The 13,332-nt window shown below is 43.0% G+C and overlaps 1 long non-coding RNA gene across 1 annotated transcript in view; it reads left to right on the top strand.

Annotated features, from left to right (window-relative positions):
* Positions 1-6,919, top strand: part of LOC127022120 (uncharacterized) — a 40,173-nt gene extending 33,254 nt beyond the window's left edge. The window contains exons 3-5 of the long non-coding RNA XR_007767305.1: positions 1,322-1,501; positions 3,325-3,410; positions 6,242-6,919. This is a non-coding gene — a long non-coding RNA (uncharacterized LOC127022120). The remainder of the gene's footprint in view (positions 1-1,321; positions 1,502-3,324; positions 3,411-6,241) is intronic.
* The last annotated feature ends 6,413 nt before the right edge of the window (positions 6,920-13,332 follow it).

The following is a 13,332-nucleotide window of genomic DNA, read 5'->3' as shown; positions in this document are numbered from 1 at the left end:
CGAAGAAGAAGGGGTCAAAGATCGCCTGCTGACAAATGCTGATGAAGGAGAATAGTGAGTAATTCACTGCAATTAGATTTTGTGAAGTTTTTTAAAGATCATTTGGTACCAATAATTTATCACAATTGACCAAGAGAGAAAAATTGTGATTATAGATTAACCTCTATATCTCTGTGTGTGTTTGTGTGTGTGTGATTTGATTTAGAAAACTTTGTAGTGCTGACAGCAAACTTTATTAAATCAGTCTGATAATTGGCTGATGATTAAGTATTGTTAAAGATCATATAACCTAATCTTGTGATTTATCATAACAGTGTTAATAAATCTTAAATTGCTGCTACCTCAAAGTCATATAGGATCCATAATCACTCATTCCCCAACAAACTGGCATAGTAATTTAATGGGAGATTTTTGTTACCCTCTGTATCCCTTCTATTAGGCATAAATCGTTGTCCAAGTCTGAGACTAAGTTTGGATCCAGCTGCACCTAGACTCTTCCCTGACATGGAGTTTAGAAAGCAAGGGGTCCATTATGAACCTCGTGATCAACAAATTTACTAATCATTAACATAAACATGACCAAGTCTGGACTAAGTGGATCTAGCCATCTAAGCTCATCAGAGTTTAGAAAGCGAGGGGGTCCATTCTGAACCTCGTGACTCAACGGGAGGGTCTCCCTTATCCTTTTGTGTCTCCAGTCTCTGTGTAAATCATTCTAAATTGATTCTAACTCGATTTTCCTTTGCGTGTTTCTTCCATGTAGTAAGTCAGAGAGTGAACCTTGCCATTGAACTTTAAGTCACACTTTTACAAATTCATATTAAAATCACTGTTGCTAATACCTTTGACGGTGATTCTTTAAGTGATCTAAACCACTCCATCCGCAACAGTCAGTCACCAAAGAAAGATTTTAAATCCGACTGCTCACTTCCATTGCATGCTTATCAGAAAGAGCTGGAGACTCTGCAGGGAAAGAAAACATTAATCCACCACTGCCTGCCAGCTAGCCTTTGTCTGAAAGGGGGGACTATGAATTTAGTTTTGTTTTCCCAAACTATATTTTATGGGACCACATACAAATTCTGCAAAATTAAGCTTATCTGAAATATGTAATCAGCATCCTAATTCCATATATGTTCTCATAATACAATCTTGCTGGAGGGATTTCCATTAACTGTATTTGCAATGCTTTTTCCTTAATACTTCAAACTAAACTCTACCTGTGTGCCAGTCCATCACTGAGGCAGACCAGAAAGAGGATTATTATGTAGAACATGTCTCACAGGTTGTATATGTAAACACTCTTTGGATGTATTTGCAGGGATATTGTGGAAAACACAGAACTGGGTGGAGAGAGACTGCAAAAATGAGACTGGTTTTAACCATGGTGAACAAATGGCTTAAGACAGGTCTGTAGATCAACTCATTTAGATGGCAAAACCAGACAAGTGTTCAGGCACAAAAGCCTGCCTTCAGGGATGAAATTGGAACAAACTTCAAGGTAAGTAAAGGTTTGGAATAGTTGCCCTGAATTACTCATTTTCTGAGGTAACACGAGATGAAAGCAAGGCTGACACCTGAGGAACAGAGGAGGGTGTCAGCAAAATGAGAGGTGGTAGGGTCACTTCCCTGCAGGACAGAGGGACAGGCAAGCAGTAATCACTTACGGAGAGAGGGGGATTGCCGATGGTGTGTTCTGTACAAAGCCATGTGGGATTGACTCTGTAATTTTTAGCATCCAGTGTGGTTATGAATTTTTGTCCTTCAAAGGTATTTTGTAAGCCTCTCGAGAATGGCAAGTGAGAAGCTGGCAACGGAGCGGCTGTTATTTGGGAAAGGTTTGCCCATAGGCGAGCAGGAGCTTGTGCCCTTCGCTGGCTGGCTGTAGGAACTCCTTCAGACACACGGTACTTGATGGCTCTGACGAAGTTTTGTTTGAGGCTCTGATGCAGTGGATGATAGATGCTATGTGTTAAGGCTACATGTGTGTACATGTAGGACCCAGGGATTTGTTGGCAGTGGGGCTCACTGTGGTGGCTGCAGAGATATGTTGACTAGCATGTGTCAAGGCATGGTATAGTTTCATTTAATGTGTATTGGTCAGCAATGTCCTGACCTCATCTGTAGATAGCATGTGATGGTGATCACTGTCACAGCTGCACGGTTTTCCCTGGGTTCAAAGGAAAGTGAATTCATCTCCGATACACAACAACTTTTTAAATTCCTATTGAGAATTTATACCATAAACTTACTGGGATTCTGCTGTCCCTCAAGAGATACAGGAGCGGTCAGCTGCTCACAGCAATAACAGCCAATATGTGGCTAAGCTTTTCTTGATTTCAACTGTGTCCAAGTGTGTCGATGTGAAAGCATTCATTGAACTGATATGTCTTCTTTTAAGGTCTTCCGTACCTTTGTGTCATGATATCTGCATTAATGACACCAGGTTAAAGAAGTACCCAAACAAGAATTTGTGCTGCTGATGGTTAATTGTTCTCCAGTTGCAGCAGTTTTTTAGTCATCTTTATTTGTGTCAGAGTAGCCACATATTTCTCTTTCTAGGGAACCAGCAGAACTGCTTAATTATTCCATTGCTGTACAGTTAATAAAGGGATGAAGCTAGGCAGATACCTTGTACTTTCGGAAATCTGTGCACTAATGAGATTTTCTGCATGGGCAATTTTGGAAAAGTTCTGTTTCTGTACTCAGTTTTACAAGCTAGGCAAAACCTCCTCTTGATGTTCCACCAGAGAATTGATTAAAATGCCTCAATTTGAAAGATTTCCAAGGAAAATGTAAATATACAGAAACATAAGCGTTTATCAAGGGTGTCTTCAAGTCCACGGTATACAGCATACAAGTACAAATCTTGAGGGATGGAGCCATTTTTTTTCCGCAAGAGACGTTTGTGTGGTAGCCACCGCCGGGCAGGGAACGTCCCCGGCTGCCAGCCGCTGGAGCGGCCAGGGCTGTTCTGAGGGTCAGCGCGACCCACACGTGGTAAAAGTCTGCCCCTCCATTTCTGATGACTGAATATCCCTTTTAAATAGAAAATCGTAAGATGCCTTCCGCAAATGAGCTGGAATAATAGAGGAAGGGTCTTTGTTCTACTTCATTTTTGGCTCTGGTGTTCCTTGAATCTGTGCATGAGCAGAAGTAACTGGTAAATTGTGCAAGGGTTGGCCAGAGAAGGGGAAGGAGAGATAAAGGTCTCTGCACGAGGCACATCAACTGCAGTCCGTCTGCTCAGAGGCATGCTCAAATTAAGTACCTATGTGGCACTTCTTCCTTGTACGTCTCTCACCCAGGGTTTGTCCCTTCCAGGCAGATACAGTCCGTGATGTTTCTGCTGACAGAGAACAATTTTCGACCCATCTGTTCAAGCAGCAAGAGACCTTTCTTATAACTTTGTAAGTCAGCAAGAATTACTTTGTTTTGCTCTTTTTCCCTTCCTTTCTTTGCCCATTGTGGTGTGTAGGTTTGTATTTTGTTTAAACTTTTAGTTTTTTTCTAACCTATCTTCTCAATTGTTCTCCCATCTCATACACTGATGAATACCTATTCTGGCTGTCACCTCTTTTTACTGTTCTTTTCTTCTTGTTGCAGAAGGACTGAGTTTCATATTTTGTCTGAAGGTTTGTGTATGTGCTTTTCAGTAATTTCTTTTTTGTCTTTCTGCATGATTTTTGTCTGAGCTTTCCAATAGCTCTTCATGAAATATTAATTTGGACTTGATTCTTTGGCTACTTTACCTAATCATTCCATCATGGGATTGAAACACATTCATTGCAGTATTAGGGTGGGAGGAACTTTTGTTATTGTTTGTAGTTTAGCCGTTCTTTGGAGAAAACACTTTCAGCTCCAGCACCATCAGACTTTTATAAACTACTGTGTTAATGAGAGTGAGAAAAGAAATTGTATTTGTGCCAACAGTGGGAACAAAATACGTAATTTCCCCATTAGTCTATCAGGTTAGCTCATGTAAACAACATGATTAAATTTGTCTGCGTGCATCGTGCCATATAAATAATAATGATAATTAAAAAACCATGCAAGGCCCAAAGATAACAAGATTATGTTAGGGAAGAGCTAGGAGGGGGGTGGCAATATTGAAGCAAACAAAGATAGACTTCATTCATTAGTGCTAGAGACAGCCTGGACATCAGTGACTGGTGGTGTCATTTAGGGGCTGGAAAATGAATGCAGACCCAAAGCTGAATTTCCCACCACCCTCAGTCTCTGTGGTGCTCTGTGGCCAAGGAACATAGTGTCACGGAAAGGAGTAAAAGCTTCATCTATACAGACACTTCTCATGTGGGAAACCAATTTTAAAGAAGTGAAAGACTTTGAAGAAGAAGCAGGCTTCAATTTCAATGCATCACTAAATACTTTTCAGAGCTAGTGCTTTCCATACTGTGTTCATAGGCAAAAGCAGTGGTAGCTTAATTCAATGTCTTAACCCTTTAAATAAGACTGTGGAAGGGAGCTCGTAGTTATGAGATTCCTGCGTGGAACAAAGATTTTGGCTGCTCTTCAGCAGTTTCCATAAGATGCGCTATATGAAGTCTGACTAGCTCTGATGATAACATGTCAGTGGTGATTTAGACTACTGTGAAATGGTTGTCATACATTTCTGCGATCTCTGCTAAAGGCAGAATTCTCCGGATATTGCCCAAGACCTTGTGGGAAGAGCATAATATTCCCTTGCTCTCCCAGGCACGGTTAGACCCACATAAGCCTGATGCAAGGCGAGCAGCGAGAGCAGCTCCAGATGAGCAGGAGCAGCTCTGCGTGCCTCGCAGCCCCGGTGAGCTTCCTTAAATAAAGGGTTCTTGGTTGCCATATGGAGTTTTCCCTGGGCTCTGATAGTTCTGCTGAGTGCATACATAAATTGGAAATAAATTGGAAATGCACAGAATGAAATAATTCACACAGGCTACACTAAATTACAGAAATGGTCAGTGCTTTGGCACACGCAGACGAGCAGCTGGTAGATGAGTTCAGCAAAGCTGCCTCGATTTTGGATTTAAAGGTAAAGCCGCTGGATCGCAGGAAACTCAAAGGTGGTTTTTTTTTACCTCCTCTCTGTGTTTGCCGATGTCTTCAGCATGCACAAATGATCATGGGCTCCGAGCTCCTGTCTGAAAGAAACAGTGTTAAATAAAAAGGAAAGAGAGGAGTGCATGAAATTATGGAAATGCAGCATTGAAACATTATGGAAATTGGTGGATATTTGCAATAGTATCATTTACTTAATGTTGTGTTGATCTGATGATAGCTATATTTCCATTATGGAAAAAGAAAAAAGAAACATAACTTGATGTTGCTTTATCCTTATTTATTCCCATGAGACTACCTAGACTGTAAAAATCTTAACATGCAAATGTGAATGTATATGACTTAAAGGCATAATGGACCATGAGAAATCCATGAGCGTCTCATGAACTGCTGTAACATCATCTGTGATTGCTCAGTGCTGTCGCCTGTGGAATAGGAATAAGGCTGTCCCAAAGCTGCAGACTACAGAGCATTACCCAGCCTGCATCAAGGGGAACTGTGACTTTAAAAGGTTTAACGTATACCTGCCTCGCCATGGCACTCATGTTCACTCTTACAATATCTAATGGACCTGCCAAAAAAAGTTCTATTCACACACTTCAGAGCCTTCAACAATGAAGGTTCATATTTCATCTAGGAAGGAAATTCCCACACAGATGTTGCCTGATGGCTTCTTTTTCTTAAGGATGTTTGTGTGACTAATAGTATTTATTTAGAAATACAAAAACCCATGGATGCTTGAGGGTTTGCTGTACTGTTCAGTAACAAAAGACAGGAGAAGTACCAGATGGACTCGGAAACACTGTAGATTTGGGACTTCACGGAAAGCCCATAGAAGGTTTAAAAAGTCTGTGTACTTCTGTACTGTGTTGAAGCATCTTCCTATTAGGGACTGCAACCCACTTAAATCCAGATCTTCAAAGATAATTCTAAGTCCTATTGAGCAAGTATTAAACATACAAATATTGTTAAAGGTCGGGACCTCAAACATTAATTGTGAATGTAAGAAGATTATTGTGATGGTGTGAGATTAACAGTACTACATCTAGAGTAATTAATTTCAAACTTTAAACGCAGTCTGCCTCTTATGCCTAGGGAGGATGTAAGGCACCATCTTCCTGTGATGTAGAAAATGTGAAGCATAGGCAGGATCGTTTCAGTACCTTTTGTTCTCGCTTTCCAGAGGTGGTCACGGATTGCCGTGCTCAGCCTGTGAAGGGCAGTGTGACCAGAGGGGGGAAAAGACTTTCCCGGAGACGCACAGCGCCGGCACAGATAGCCCAGCTCCTCACTCAGAACGCTTTATTTCTCCCATTTGTCAGTTTGTGCTGCTTTGACTGCATCCTCTATCCAATAATCATGGGAACTAAACCTCTCTCTCTGAAGGCATGTCTATCCCATCCCCGGTTTTGAGGTAATATTACTGAAACTCGGAGGAGGCGAAGACCACAGAGAGGTTTGCTGAGTGTGCTGCTGTCAGCCGGCTTCTGGTTTTGTACACTTTGATTCAGTTTGGTAGGCAGCTTAGCAAATCTCCACGGCAACCCCATGTGTACCATAAAATTGTGAATTATCTTGTTTAGAAGAGGTTCATTAGGAAGATTAATGAGGTATTATTTTTCTCTCATTCAATGTCCTGATACAGAGGGGGCACAGTAATTTTCCCAGCTGTGCACAGCAGCAATTGGTCCTCCCCAGGGTCCCCAGCATCACTGCACTGTGATCAGTTAAACTGCTCAGCCTTTGGAAGTGTTATTTGTCAGCTTAATTAGCCCTAAAGGAAGCACTTGTTTTAAAATAAGACAACAGTTTTGTTTTTCAGTATGAGAAGGACATAATGTTGTTCGCAGTGGCAACTTGTTTAAATAAAAGAGCTTTTAAGCTGAGTTTTATACGAACCCCTAAGAATCATTTAGGTTTTTTCCGCCGCCCCTGAAGTCACCTGCTTGTCCGTCTCCTGTGAGTTGCCAGCCTCGTAAGTGCCAGATTAGTGCAATTATGTGGTTCTGCAATGGGTCAGATACCATCACACAGCAAGGAAAGCTAAGCAAGATGTCTTCATCAAGAAGACGGGGTAAGCTATGAAATGGTCCTGCTGCCTAGCTCTCGTTTTCAGCTGGGACATTTCTTTCTTTGGTTTATAGCAGAAGAATTCAGAATTTCTTATTGCACTGTTCTTCCAGGGTAAAAAGCTCAGAACGAGTCTTGGAAAAAAACACAGAAAGTCGTAACTGTGGGTGAGTCTGATATTATGTGTTTGCTACTGACAGATATGACTACAAAAATCAATGCAGGCTAAAAATAGCTAGTGAGGTTTTAGATAGAATTAAAATATGTGGAAGCTGTGGAAGGGCTAGAACTTGATGAGCATCAATAACCAGATCTGTAGCCCTATTCCCAACCCAAGGATGACAGCTTCAATAGACTTCCTTCTTCAGGGAAAGTTAGATGCTCTTTTAAAAAAAAAAAAAAAAAAAAAAAAGTATCTTTAAAAAAAAATTCTACCTGAACTTTCTATTTCAGTCAGGAAAATGTGTCCTCAGTTTCAGGAGGAGTTCTGTAATTATGTTACAGAACATAATTACAGTTACATCTTTTTTCTTATTTATTACTATTCATACTATGTGTAACAATTGAGTTTGATTTAGGTTTTTTTTTGTGCTGTGCTTAAAAATATCAGCTTTCAAACGTGTTTACTGGTCTGTTTTCTGTCCCAAGCAGTTATTTGCAAAGCTAGAAGTCCTGTAAATTAATATGCCATTTTCAAATCGCACAAGTTGAGGCTGTTTTTGGTGTGTGTAGGAGGGAGAAGGGCTAACTATGCCTTGGTTCAGCAAGGATGCTTTTCAAATGTGATGATCAGCAGGAGGAAAATCAAACTCCTTGATTTCAGTGCTGTATGAATGACGATTGCTCGTTCTGAGCTGGAAGGGGAAGGAAGGACGGGGGGAGATGGGAGTGCAGCGCACGCCGGCCCTGCAGCATCCTGCCAGGGCTGGGGTTCAGCTGGGGCTCCCACTGGGCTGGCTTCCACGGTGGCGGGCCGGGCTTTGACAGCAGAGTAGAACAGAAAAAGCCAAAACAACCCTGGAGCAACGGGTCTTCGGTGCCACGAGGAGAAGGTTCATCCGCCCAGTTACAGGCCACTATGGCTGAGCTCTGGAGCATGGCTTTAATCAAGGGGTCTGGCCCTTAGATAGCACGCTTGGATTTTTCTTCCTTTTTTTGTTTTTAGTGATTGCTTTGTTACTAATTCCCAGAACGGCTGTAAGAGCAGCAGCGCAGAGCCCGGGGATGACGGCTGTCCGGCGGCCGTGTGGGCATCAGGCACCGCGCAGCCCGGCTCCCCGTGCCGGTACCTCTGCCGTACGGGTTGCTTGCAGCGTCCATCAGAGACAGGAACAACGTCGCCGCCGAGGCTCCTGGTCTGCGTACAGGGTGTTACGGGAGGACCGTGCGCCGCCGATTAATTGCAATTTCAGACAGTTCTTGTTATTGCCATGCTATTAATTACTTTAATGATGCATTCATTTAGATTGAAAATATGATACCAGTAAAGTTTAATTAAGAAAATCAATAACTCATTAACACATTATTGCTACACCTACATGCATCACCATATCAATCTCCTGTGTTGGAAGAAGCAGTTGCGCTCCAGCTCTGCATGCATAGATCTTTTTGTTAGAAGCGATTTGTTGGTAGGATAATCACAAAAGGAGAGTTATTTAGTCACCACTTTGTTTCTTTAGAGACTATGGACCGCAAGTCAGATTGATTCTTCTCTTTGGGCTAGGCAAAGCTGACAAGTACCCCAGGTAATATTCGTTCTTTCTATTTTTATTCAAAGAGAAAATACCGCTTGGGTGTTTGTGCGGCTGGCTGAAATTCCATCTTTTCACCGTATGTGGGAAGGAATAAGCTACCGAACTTTTAATTAGCGGCCACAGTTTTGGGACATAGCCCAGGAATTTTATCAGTAGAGCAGCACACCTTGATGTTAGAGACGAGGCATCCCCTCTCCCGCTGTTGCACCTCGATACCTGACGTTGGCTTCAGTTCGACGTCTGCCTGACTCTGCCCTGGCACTGGTGCTGAGGGACCGACTGCTGCTTTCACATGCCTGAGATGTATCAGATGGTATGACTGAAGGTTTAACATCATTTTGGGTTTATATATGAATGCATATGTGTGTGCATACCCGCACACATATATACATGAGCAGAACAATGTTTTGTATTTCTCAGTGGGACAGATGGGAGAAGGAGCAACAGTGAGCTACTGGAAACCATCCAAATGTTTAAACAAGAAGTGAGCTGAAGAAAGAATGTTTCTGAAAATGTATCTGTTCCTTAGTGGATAAAATACTGGTGTGTTCCCATGCATCAGTTAGTATAGTCTTTAATTAAATTATCCCTGACTGCTATAAAGTCATAGTCTCTCAGACAGCAACAGACTCATGCCGCACAACAGAAATCTCGACAAGCTATGGGGACCATTACTGTGCCTTGCAGACCAGTAGGTCCAGTCCCTGACAGACCAGCAGAAGAACTGGACTCAGAAGTTTCTGCGTCCCAGCCACCAACCGAGACACCACTGCCTGCTGCTCCAGGCTGAAAAGCTCATCCTGGCCGATCTCAGAAACGGAGCCCAACCTGGGCTCCCAATTTCAGCTGTTATTCCAGGAAAGCAGTGTGTAACTCTGGATTTCCACCAGTGAAACAGAAAACAACTGGTTTTCAAACACTGCAAAGGCTCCCGTTACATGGGGTCTGTTGATCTGCGTCAACGCTGCTGCTGCCCGTGCAAACAGGTTGGTAACCGGGGCTGCCTGCGGCACGAGGCTACAAATAAAAGGCAGTGGCCTTTCAGGCTGTGAGTTCCTCCTGTTTGGAGGCTGCATTATTGACTGCAAGCTCTTGCCAAATACTATGATTTTTTTTTTCATTATTATTTTAATTTTTATTCCAATTTGTTACAGCACAGAGACTAACAGCAAACTTGGTCCCATGCTGCTCTCAATGCCCTGAGGGTCCCTGACCAGCCCCGCCTGGGACCCCCCACTGCTGCCCATGTCCTCGTGGTCCCGTTTCAGCCTGGAGCCATCGGTCCCTGCCCCAGCAATACCGCAAGATGCCGATCTCCATGCAGTTAGGAGAAAAAGAGCAGTCAGCTGAGCGGGGAACCACATGCCTGCAGGCATCTCTTCCTCGAATCAAACATCATTGGTCATCCACCTCTGGTCTGGTACTTGGGCATTAAGCAGTCGATATGAAAACTGAACCTTGTCCAGCACCACGGGCTCCAGGACTGAGCGGGGACGAGGTCTCAGCTGGTGCCCGGGCAGCGCTGCTGGCATCGCCACGCGTCTTCCAGATGTCGGGGTCTTCCCTATCCATCACAAACAGCCACCTGGAGAAGGTATGATAAAATTTGGATAAAACTTTAGAAGAGATTATCTTAACCAACATGTAAGGTTTCTATTTCTTCTTTTTTTCCCCCTGATATCTGAGATTGAGTCAGTGCTAATTCACAAACAAAGTGGTTATTGAGCTTGGTTTAATCAGTCACTGCACAAGCAGCTTTGCTTCTAATGCTACTTAAAGCAGTGTGCTAAACCAAAAGGGTCCTCCAATAACCCGGTCGATGCTTGTGACCACAGGCACTGTCACAAACCTTGTCTCCAAATAGTCCCCGAAGGAACAGCATTCTGACAGAGGGGTTTCCCAGATTTGATGGAATCCCTGTGGTAAAACAAAAAACCTGCACGTTTCAGTTCATTTCAGCACAAGTGGGAAGGAGAGGTGCACACAGCAACAGGAGGAGACAGGGCTGGGCGTTAACGGAGCCTTCTACCAGTAAAACCACCGGCTGTGTCTCCAGACCGTTATTAGTAATTCTGCCAGTAACCGGTTACTGTTACCTGTCCCCTCTCCTCTTTGCCCTTTGCTCCTGTTTGTTCAGCTGCAGCAGGACACGTTTCTGCTGGTGACTGACCAGCTCCGGTCCTGCTATTGTCGGTGACGCAGGTTGCCTCTCCAGATGTCTCCTCCGTCCCCTTACAGCTTTCTTCTAGAGGACAAGAACGTCATGGACAAGATGTGACTCAAGGTATTTGCTCAGGTACAATGGGTTTAGGGAGGAAGAGTTTAAGAAGATTTTTTTCCAGCTAATTAATTTTTCTTTTAGGAGATTTTTTTTTTGCTAATTCATTGGTTTTTTTTTTAATACTTAAGAAAAAGGTACATTCATATCTGCAACAATTAAAACTGGCTTTGTCATTTTCTAGTTTCTCCATCTAACTACTCAGGCTTAAGATCTAAGGTTCACAAGAGAAACCCTTACGGGTGCACCCTATTGCCAGGCATCAAATCACACACCAAGTTTCTGAAGCTATAACCATGCTAACAATGCTAACAGCGATTCATTATTAATAATTATGCTCTAGCCAATGTGCAGTGCTTTTCATTTTCATTGTGCTGTACGTACATTAACTAATAAATCTCCACCATATCCCAGTGAGAGTGGTAAGTGCTGTTATTCTCGTTTTATGGATGGCAAAATGAGATACAGAGAGGTTAATAGCAAGTCTAATTGGACAATAATTACCCACTTACCACACTGAAAATTAAGAAATAATCCTCCCATTGTCATTACATCAGCAGAACAAGGAGAGAGCAGTGTTCACGTTCTCCCTATCCCACCATTAGGCAAACAGCTTACATACAAAGGAAAGCAAAGCGAGTGCAAGAGCAGATAAATAAATTGTTCTTTTTTTGTTTAACATCTATTTTCCATCACTGAGTCACTTCAGGATAGAAGAAATTTATTACATTTCCTCTGAAATCTATTAGGAGATGATTTAAAACAAAGTCAAGCTCCATTTGTAAAACATATCTTTTGGAAAAGAAATAGAAGAAATAGGATTTAATTACTGCTATGGACTGGTTTCACATAATTTTTCTGAGGAGGGAAAAAAGTGTAGCAAAAAATTTTCCGACTTAAGAAAGACAATGGGAAAGCCAGGAAATCCAGAGTTCTGCTGTGACAGGTATGCTCATTGCTGTGTGTCCTTGCAGGCGCTATCCTCATCCCTCCTCATCTTCCTCATCCCTCCTAGCCCCATGCTCCCAGTATTTTAACACAGTTCTTGAATGAGATATCTAGCACTTGTACTTTGATTCGCAGCCCTCTGGTTGTCGGCTGATACATTTAGTGATACCTGGTTTGAGCATTTTGCCTGTGTGTATGCCGCAGGTATGCAGTGACCTCTTACCACTCCTTTCCAAAAGTAAGTATCAGCATAATTGTTTTAAACCATGAATAGGTGACACGAGCCTTTGGGACTTCTCAAGTGCTGCTGTCCACATTTAGAACCAGATGTAGGAACGTGAAAACCAGTAAGGAAATAGGCTGTGTTTTACCAGAAATCACCTGCCAGCTGCAGCCGTCTTCAACAGCCATGCCGAGATCGTCAGGTCGGGCATATTGAAGGGATATTACACACTCTGACAGGTAGCACCAGGTTTTCACTCTTATCTGAGGCCCCAAATGGGTGACAGTAACAGCCAAAACCACGATGCAGAACATGAATGCCATATTAACAATTAATCTGTCGACCCCAGAGAAAAGGCTTTACGGTAGCATCTCTACCAGGGCATGTCCTCAGCGCCTATTGCATCGGTGCCATGTGGACAAGGAGATAAATGCACCTCCAGACATCACCCTTCCTCCGTAAATATTTATCCTCTATTAAAATTAGCGGGGGGGAAGGATGGGATGACTCTTGCATTAACCAAGTTGATTTTCCTATTTGTTAATCTCAGAACTTACAGATTTCCTTTCCAATACATCAAAATTCTCCAAACAAACATCACTACTAAATAATAGACCCACAGCTCACTTAAAAGAAAGGAAAGAAAAAAGTCCACCAAAGATCCGGGACCCAATTCCTAGCTCATACAGACCGTGCTAACCGGCTTTTATTTTCCTCTTGCTTACCTGAGCACAAGCCGAGAGCTGCCCCAGGGGTGTCAGTGTAATGACGTCAGCTTTAACATTCCCCAAAAAACCCAGATTCAGTGAAGACGGCCCTGACTACAAGAACAGTTTTGCTTTCCCTCAGATCTGATAACGTTCCTTAAGCGTTTTGTCCCCAACGAAACTGGGCTGTAAGTTTTGGGGCATCGTGGCACTTCGGCTCTGTGACTCCCTGGGAGAGAAACCTGCTGCCCTCCTCCCGGCCCGTTTCCACCCGCACAGCGGTCAGGAGCCCAA

The sequence above is a fragment of the Gymnogyps californianus genome, chromosome 14 (assembly GCF_018139145.2).
Source record: "Gymnogyps californianus isolate 813 chromosome 14, ASM1813914v2, whole genome shotgun sequence".
In the NCBI taxonomy this organism is placed as follows: Eukaryota; Metazoa; Chordata; class Aves; order Accipitriformes; family Cathartidae; genus Gymnogyps; species Gymnogyps californianus.
This window is presented reverse-complemented; position numbering and strand designations above follow the sequence as displayed.